Here is an 8,541-nt window from a genome sequence, read left to right as displayed (position 1 = left end):
GACATTTGGCATCACAATGCTCCATGTCATTGTCATCACAGTGGGCCATTACATATGTCATCACAATGCTCCCTGACACCTGTCTTCACAATACTGCATGACCTGGTCATCACAATGCTCCATGCCCTTGTCATCACAATGCACCATTCCAACTGTCATCGCAATAATCCATGAAACTTATTAGACCAATGCTCCATGCCCTTGTCACCACAATGTTCCATGCCCTTGTTATCATAATGCTCCATGATCCCTGTCATCATAATGCTCCATGACCTTTTTCATCACAATGATCAGTACACTTGTCATCAAAATGTTCCCTGACACTTGTTGTCTACATGCTCCTTGAATCCTGTCATGACAAGGCTGCATGCATTTTTCATCACAATGATCCATGCCCTTTTCATCACAATGCTCCAAGACCCCTGTAATCAAAATGCTCCATGCCCTTGTCATCACAAAGCTCAATGACGCATGCCATCAGAATGCTCCTTGGCCTTCTCCTCACAATTCTCCATGCCCTTGTTATCACAATGTGCCAAGACCCCTCTAATCACAATGCTCCATGCCCATTTTCATCAGTATGTTCCAGGAGACTTGTCATCACAAAGCTCCATGGTTTTCTCATCACAGTGCTCCAGGACCTTGTCATCACAATGCTACACGACCTTGTCATGAAAATTATCAGTGGCCATTGTCATCATAATGCTCCAAGCCCTAGTCATCACTATGCTCCATTATATTTGTCATCACAATCCTCCATTACATTTGGCATCACAATACTCCCAGCCATTGTCATCGCAATGGACCATGACATATGTCATCACAATCCTCCGTGACAACTGTCTTCACAATACTCCATGACCTTCTCTTCACAATGCTCCATGCCCTTGTCATCACAATGCTCCATGATTTGTCATCACAATGCTCCATGACCCATGTATCACAGTGTTCCATGCCCTAGTCATCACAATGCTCCAAGACCCCTGTAATCACCATGCTCCATGCCCCTTTTCATCAGAATGCTCCATGAGAATTGTCATCATAAGTATCCATGGTCTTCTCATCACAGTGCTCCAGGACCTTGTCATCACCATGCTCCATTACCTTGTCATCACAATGCTCCATGACCCCTGTCATCACAATAATCCATGAATATTTTCAGCCCAATGCTCCACGACCTATTCATCACAGTGCTCCATGGTCAATATCATCTCAATGCTCCATGACCACTGTCATCAAAACACTCCATGACACCAGACGACACAATGATCCGGGACTATTGTCATCACAGTGCTCCATTCCCTACTCATCACTATGCTCCATGACCCCTGTCATCACAACACTCCATGAACATTTTCAGCGCAGTGCTCCATGACACTTGTCATCAAAATTATCCATGCACTTGTCATCCCAATGCTCCATGACCCCTGTATTCACAATGATCCGTAACGCTTGTCATCTCAGTGCTCCATGACACCTGTCATTAAAATGTTCCATGCGTTTGTCAGCAAAATGCTACATGACCTTGTCATTACACTGCTCTATGGGCTTGTCATCAATATACTCCATTTCTATTGTCATCACAATCCTCCATGAACCTTGGGATCACATTGCTTCATGCCCTTGTCATCACAATGCTCCATGCTCCTTGAAATCAAAATGATCCATGACCTCTGTCATCACAATGCTCCAAACCCTTGTGATCACAATGTTCCATAATACTTGTCATCACAACGCTCCATGATGGCTGTCATCAAAATACTCCATGCCCTTTTCATCACAATGCTCCATGACCTTCTCATCATAATTTTCAATACACTTGTCATCACAATGCTCCCTGACACTTGTCGTCAGAATGCTCATTGTACCCTGTCACGAAAAGGCTCCATGCCATTTTCATCACAATGCCCCATGCCATTTTCGTCACAATGCTCCATGCCATTGTCATCAAAATACTCCACAAGCTTGTCATCAGAATGTTCCATGACCCTTGTCATCACAAACCTCCATGCACTTGTCAGCACAATGCTCCCTGACCCTTGTCAGCACAATGCTCCAAGCCATTGTCATCACAATGCTCAGTTATCTTTGACAGCAGAATCCTACATTACAATTGGCATCACAATTCTCCATGCCCTTGTCATCACAATGCCCCATTCCAACTGTCATCACAATAATCCATGAAACTAAATAGACCACTGTTCCATCCACTTGTCATCACAATGCTCCATGCCCTTGTTATCACAATGCTCCATGACCCCTGTAATCACAATTCTCCGTGACTCCAGTCATCACAATGCTTCATGAACTTTGTCATCACAATTGTCCATGTCCTCGTCATCAACAGTCTCTGTGACCTTTTTAACCACAATGCTCCATGAAATTTTCATCACAATGCTCCTTGACCCTTGTCATCAAAATGCTCTATGCCTTTCTCAGCACAATGCTCCATGACACATGTCATCACAATGCACCATGCGCTTGTCATCACAATGCTCCACAAATTTGTCATCACAATACTCCATAAAACTTGTCATCACAATCATCCATGCACTTCTCATCAAAATGCTCTCTCACCACTGATATCACTATGCTACATCACTATTTGTCTCAATACTCCCTCACCACTGTCATCACAATGTTTCATGGCATCTGTCATCACAATGCTACATGCACTTATCATCACAATGTTCGATGACACCTGACATCAAAATGTTCCATAACACCTGTCATCAAACTGCTCCATGATCCTTTTCATCAAAATGCTCCAAGACCCCTGACATCAAAATGTTCCATAACACCTGTTATCAAAATGTTCCATGACCCTTTTCATCAAATTGTTCCATGACCCTGTCATCAAAATGCTACCTGCCCTTCTTATCAAAATGCACCACACTCTTGTCATCAAAATGTTCCATGACTTGTCATCACAATGTTCCATTCCCTTGCCATCACAGTGCTACATTACTCCAGTCATAAAAATGCTCCATGACCCCTGCTATCACGATGATGCATGGTCTTGTCATCACAAAGCTCCAGGACCCTTCTCATCACAATGGTCCAAGAACACTCTAATCACAATGCTCTATGCCACTTTTCATCTCAATGATCCATGAACCCTGTCATCACAATGCACCATGCCCATCATCATAATGCTTCATGCTATTGTCATCACAATGAAATCAAAATGCTCCATGACCTCTGTCATAACAATGCTCCAAACCCTTGTGATCACAATATTCCATATCACTTGTCATCACAATGCCCCATGACACTCGTCATCACAGTTATCCATGGTCTTCTCATCAAAATGCTCCATGACCTTTGTCATCACAATGCTCAGTACACTTGTCATCAAAATGTTCCCAGACAGTTGTTGTCTGCATGTTCCTTGAATCCTGTCATGACAAGGCTCCATGCATTTTTCATCACAATGATCCATGCCCTTTTCATCACAATGCTCCAAGACCCCTGTAATCACAGTGATCCATGCCCTTGTCCTCACAAAGATCAATGACACATGCCATCAGAATGCTCCTTGGCCTTCTCCTCACAATGCTCCATGCCCTTGTCATCACAATGGGCGAAGACCCCTCTAATCACAATGCTCCATGCTCATTTCCATCAGTATGCTCCAGGAGACTTGTCATCACAAGGCTCCATGATTTTCTCATCACAATGCTCCAGGACCTTGTCATCGCAATGCTTCACGACCTTGTCATGAAAATTCTCAATGGCCATTGTCATCATAATGCTCCAAGCCCTACTCATCACAATGCTCCATTATATTTGTCATCACAATCCTCCATTACTTTTGGCATCACAATACTCCCAGCCATTGTCATCGCAATGGACAATGACATATGTCACCACAATGCTCCCTGACACCTGTTTTCAAAATACTCCATGACCTTCTCTTCAAAATGATCCATGCCCTTGTCATCACAATGCACCATGTCCAATGTCATAACAATAATCTTTGAATCTTGTCAGACCAATGCTCCATGCCCCTGTCATCACAATGCGCCATGCCCTTGTCATCACAATGCTCCATGACTTGTCATCACAAAGCTCCATGACCCATGACCCATGTATCACAATGTTCCATGTCCTAGTCATCACAATGCTCCAAGAACCCTGTAATCACAATGCTCCATGCCCCTTTTCATCAGAATGCTCCAGGAGAATTGTCATCTTAAGTATCCATGGTCTTCTCATCAAAATGCTCCAGGACCTTGTCATCACCATGCTCCATTACCTTGTCATCACAATGCTCCATGACCCCTGTCATCAAAATAATCCATGAATATTTTCAGCCCAATGCTCCACGACGTATTCATCACAATGCTCCATGGCCAATATCATCTAAATGCTCCATGACCACTGTCATCAAAACACTCCATGACACCTGACAACACAATGATCCGGGACTCTTGTCATCACAATGCTCCATTCCCTAGTCATCACAATGCTCCATGACCCCTGTCATCACAACACTCCAAGAAAATTTTCAGCCCAGTTCTCCATGACACTTGTCATCACAATTATCCATGCACTTGTCATCCCAATGATCCATGACCACTGTATTCACAATGCTCCATGACGCTTGTCATCACAGTGCTCCATGACACATGTCATTACAATGCTCCATGCCTTTGTCAGCAAAATGCTACATGACCTTGTCATTACAATGCTCGATGGGCTTGTCATCACAATACTCCATTTCTATTGTCATCACAATCCTCCATGAACCTTGGGATCACATTGCTTCATGCCCTTGTCATCACAATGCTCCATGCTCCTAGAAATCAAAATGATCCATTACCTCTGTCATCACAATGCTCCAAACTCTTGTGATCACAATGATCCATAACACTTGTCATCACAATGCTCCATGATGCCTGTCATCACAATACTCCATGCCCTTTTCATCACAATGCTCCATGACCTTTCTCATCACAATTCTCAAAACACTTGTCATCACAATGCTCCCTGACACTTGACGTCAGAATGCTCCTTGAAACCTGTCACGAAAAGGCTCCATGCTTTTTCATCACAATACCCCATGCAGTTTTCATCACAATGTTCCATGCCATTGTCATCAAAATACTCCACAAGCTTGTCATCAGAATTCTGCATGACCCTTGTCATCACAATTCTCCATGCACTTGTCAGCACAATGCTCCCTGACCCTTGTCATCACAATGGTCCAAGCCATTGCCACCACAATGCTCCATTACCTTTGTCATCAGAATCCTCCATGACAATTGGCATCACAATGCTCCATGCCATTGTCATCACAATGGGCCATTACATATGTCATCACAATGCTCCCTGACACCTGTCTTCACAATATTGCATGACCTGGTCATCACAATGCTCCATGCCCTTTTCATCACAATGCACCATTCCAACTGTCATCACAATAATCCATGAAACTTATTAGATCAATGCTCCATGCCCTTGTCATCACAATGCTCCATGCACTTTTTATCACAATGCTCCATGACACCTGTCTTCACAATTCTCCGTGACTCCAGTCATCACAATGCTTCATGACCTTTGTCACCACAATGGTCCATGCCCTCGTCATCAACAGTCTCTGTGACCTTTTTAACCACAATGCTCCATGAACTTTTCATCACAATGCTCTTTGACCATTGTCATCACAATGCTCTATGCCTTTCTCAGCACAATGCTCCATGACCCTTGACATCACAATGCCCCATGCACTTGTCAGCACAATGCTCCATGACACATGTCATCACAATGCTCCATGACCCCTGTCATCACAATGCTCCGTGACTCCAGTCATCACAATGCTTCATAACGTTTGTCATCACAATGGTCCATGCCCGTGTCATCACAAGGCTCTGTGACCTTTGTAACCACAATGCTCCATGAACATTTCATCACAATTCTCTGTGACCCTTTTCATCACAATGCTCCATTTCTTTGTGAGAACAATGCTCCATGACCATTGTCTTCAAAATGTGCCATGCGCATTTCATCACAAAGGTCCACATACTTGTCATTGCCATGCTCCATAAACCTTGTAATCACAATGCTCCATGCACTTCTCATCAAAATGCTCTCTCACCACTGATATCACAATGCTACATCACTATTTGTCACAATACTCCCTCACCCGTCATCACAATGTTCCATGACTCCTGTCATCACAATGCTACATGCACTTATCATCACAATGTTCGATGACCCCTGACATCACAATGTTCCATAAAACCTGTCATCAAAATGTTCCATGACACTTTTCATCAATTTGCTCCATGACCCTGTTATCAGAATGCTCCCTGCCTTTCTCATCACAATGCACAACGCCCTTGCCATCAAAATGCTCCATGTCGAGAGACTTCCGGGTAAGATGGCGGAATAGTAAGAAGCGGAGGTCACCGTCCTCCCCACGGATACACCAGAAATACAGCTGCACGTGGAGCAACTTCTACAGAACCCCTGCTGGATGCTGGCAGAAGATCCCGGACCTCCCCAAAGGCAAGAAACTCACCACATTCCTTGGTAGGGCAAAGCGGAGAGATTCCCGCACAGAGGATCGGTGCCGAGCGGCACTCACCAGCCCGAGAGGCTTGTCCGCTCGCCCCGGCGTCGCTGGAAGCTGAGGCTCGGGCTTCGGTCAGAGCGCAGGGAGAGGACTGGGGCTGGTGGCGAGAACTCAGCCGGAAGGGGGCTAATGAGCCACAGCTAGCTGGCAGGGAGTCCGGGAAAACTCTGGAGCTGCCGAAGAGGAAAGAGACTTTTTCTTCCCTCTTGGTTTCCTGGTGCGCAAGGAGAGGGGATTAAGAGCGCTGCTTAAAGGGGCTCCACAGACGGGCGCGAGACGTGACTGAAGGCGCGGAGCCCGGTGACGGGCATGGGACGCTGGGGCTGCTGCTGCTACCGGCAAGATGCCTGTGTGCGAGCGTGGGTCACTGTCCACAACGCCCTTCCTGGAGCCTCTGCAGCCCGCCACTGCCGGGGTCCCGGGATCCAGGGGCGGCTTCTCAGGGAGAACGCATGGTGCGCCTCGGGCTGGTGCAACATCACCCCGACCTCTGCCGCTGCAGGCTCGCCCCACACTCCGTGCCCCTCCCTCCCGCCCGGCCTGAGTGAGCCAGAGTCCCCGAAGAGGCTGCTCCTTTAACCCTGTCCTGTCTAAGAGAAGAACAGACGCCCTCCGGCGACCTACATGCAGAGGCGGGGCCAAATCCAAAGCTGAGACCCAGGAGCTGTGAGAACAAAGAGAAAGGGAAACCTCTCCCAGCAGCCTCAGAAGCAGCAGATTAAAGCTCCACAATCAACTTGATGTACCCTGCATCTGTGGAATACATGAATGGACAACAAATCATCCCAAATTGAGGAGCCAGGAGTCAGTGCTGTGCCTCTGAGGTGGGAGAGCCAACTTCAGGACACTGGTCCACAAGAGACCACCCAGCTCCACATAATATCAAACGGCGAAAATCTTCCAGAGATCTCCATCTCAACACCAGCACCCAGCTTCACTCAACGACCAGCAAGCTACAGTGCTGGACACCCTATGCCAAACAACTAGCAAGACAGGAACACAACGCCACCCATTAGCAGAGAGGCTGCCTAAAATCATAAAAAGTCCGCAGACACCCCAAAACACACCACCAGACGTGGACCTGCCCACCAGAAAGACAAGATCCAGCCTCACCCACCAGAACACAGGCACTAGTCCCCTCCACCAGGAAGCCTACACAACCCACTAAACCAACCTTAGCCACTGGGGACAGACACCAAAAACAACGGGAACTACGAACCTGCAGCCTGCAAAAAGGAGACCCCAAACACAGTAACATAAGCAAAATGAGAAGACAGAAAAACACACAGCAGGAGAAGGAGCAAGATAAAAACCCACCATACCTAACAAATGAAGAGGTAATAGGCAGTCTACCTGAAAAAGAATTCAGAATAATGATGGTAAAGATGATCCAAGATTCTATTTCCCAGATACAAAATCTTGGAAATAGAATAGACAAAATGCAAGAAACAGTTAACAAGGACCTAGAAGAACTAAAGATGAATCAAGCATCGATTAAAAACACAATAAAAGAAATAAAAAGTACTCTAGATGGGATCAATAGCAGAATAACTGAGGCAGAAGAACGGATAAGTGAGGTGGATGATAAAATAGTGGAAATAACTGCTGCACAGCAAAATAAAGAAAAAAGAATGAAAAGAACAGAGGACAGTCTCAGAGACCTCTGGGACAACATTAAATGCACCAACATTCGAATTATAGGGGTTCCAGAAGAAGAAGAGAAAAAGAAAGGGACTGAGAAAATATTTGAAGAGATTATAGTTGAAAACTTCCCTAATATGGGAAAAGAAATAGTTAATCAAGTCCAGGAGGCACAGAGAGTCCCATACAGAATAAATCCAAGGAGAAATACGCCAAGACACATATTAATCAAACTGTCAAAAATTAAACACCAAGAAATCATATTAAAAGCAGCAAGGCAAAAACAACAAATAACACACAAGGGAATCCCCATCAGGATA

Source organism: Mesoplodon mirus (genome assembly GCF_964341445.2).
Source record: "Mesoplodon mirus genome assembly, contig: HAP1_SCAFFOLD_196, whole genome shotgun sequence".
NCBI lineage: Eukaryota > Metazoa > Chordata > Mammalia > Artiodactyla > Ziphiidae > Mesoplodon > Mesoplodon mirus.
This window is presented reverse-complemented; position numbering follows the sequence as displayed.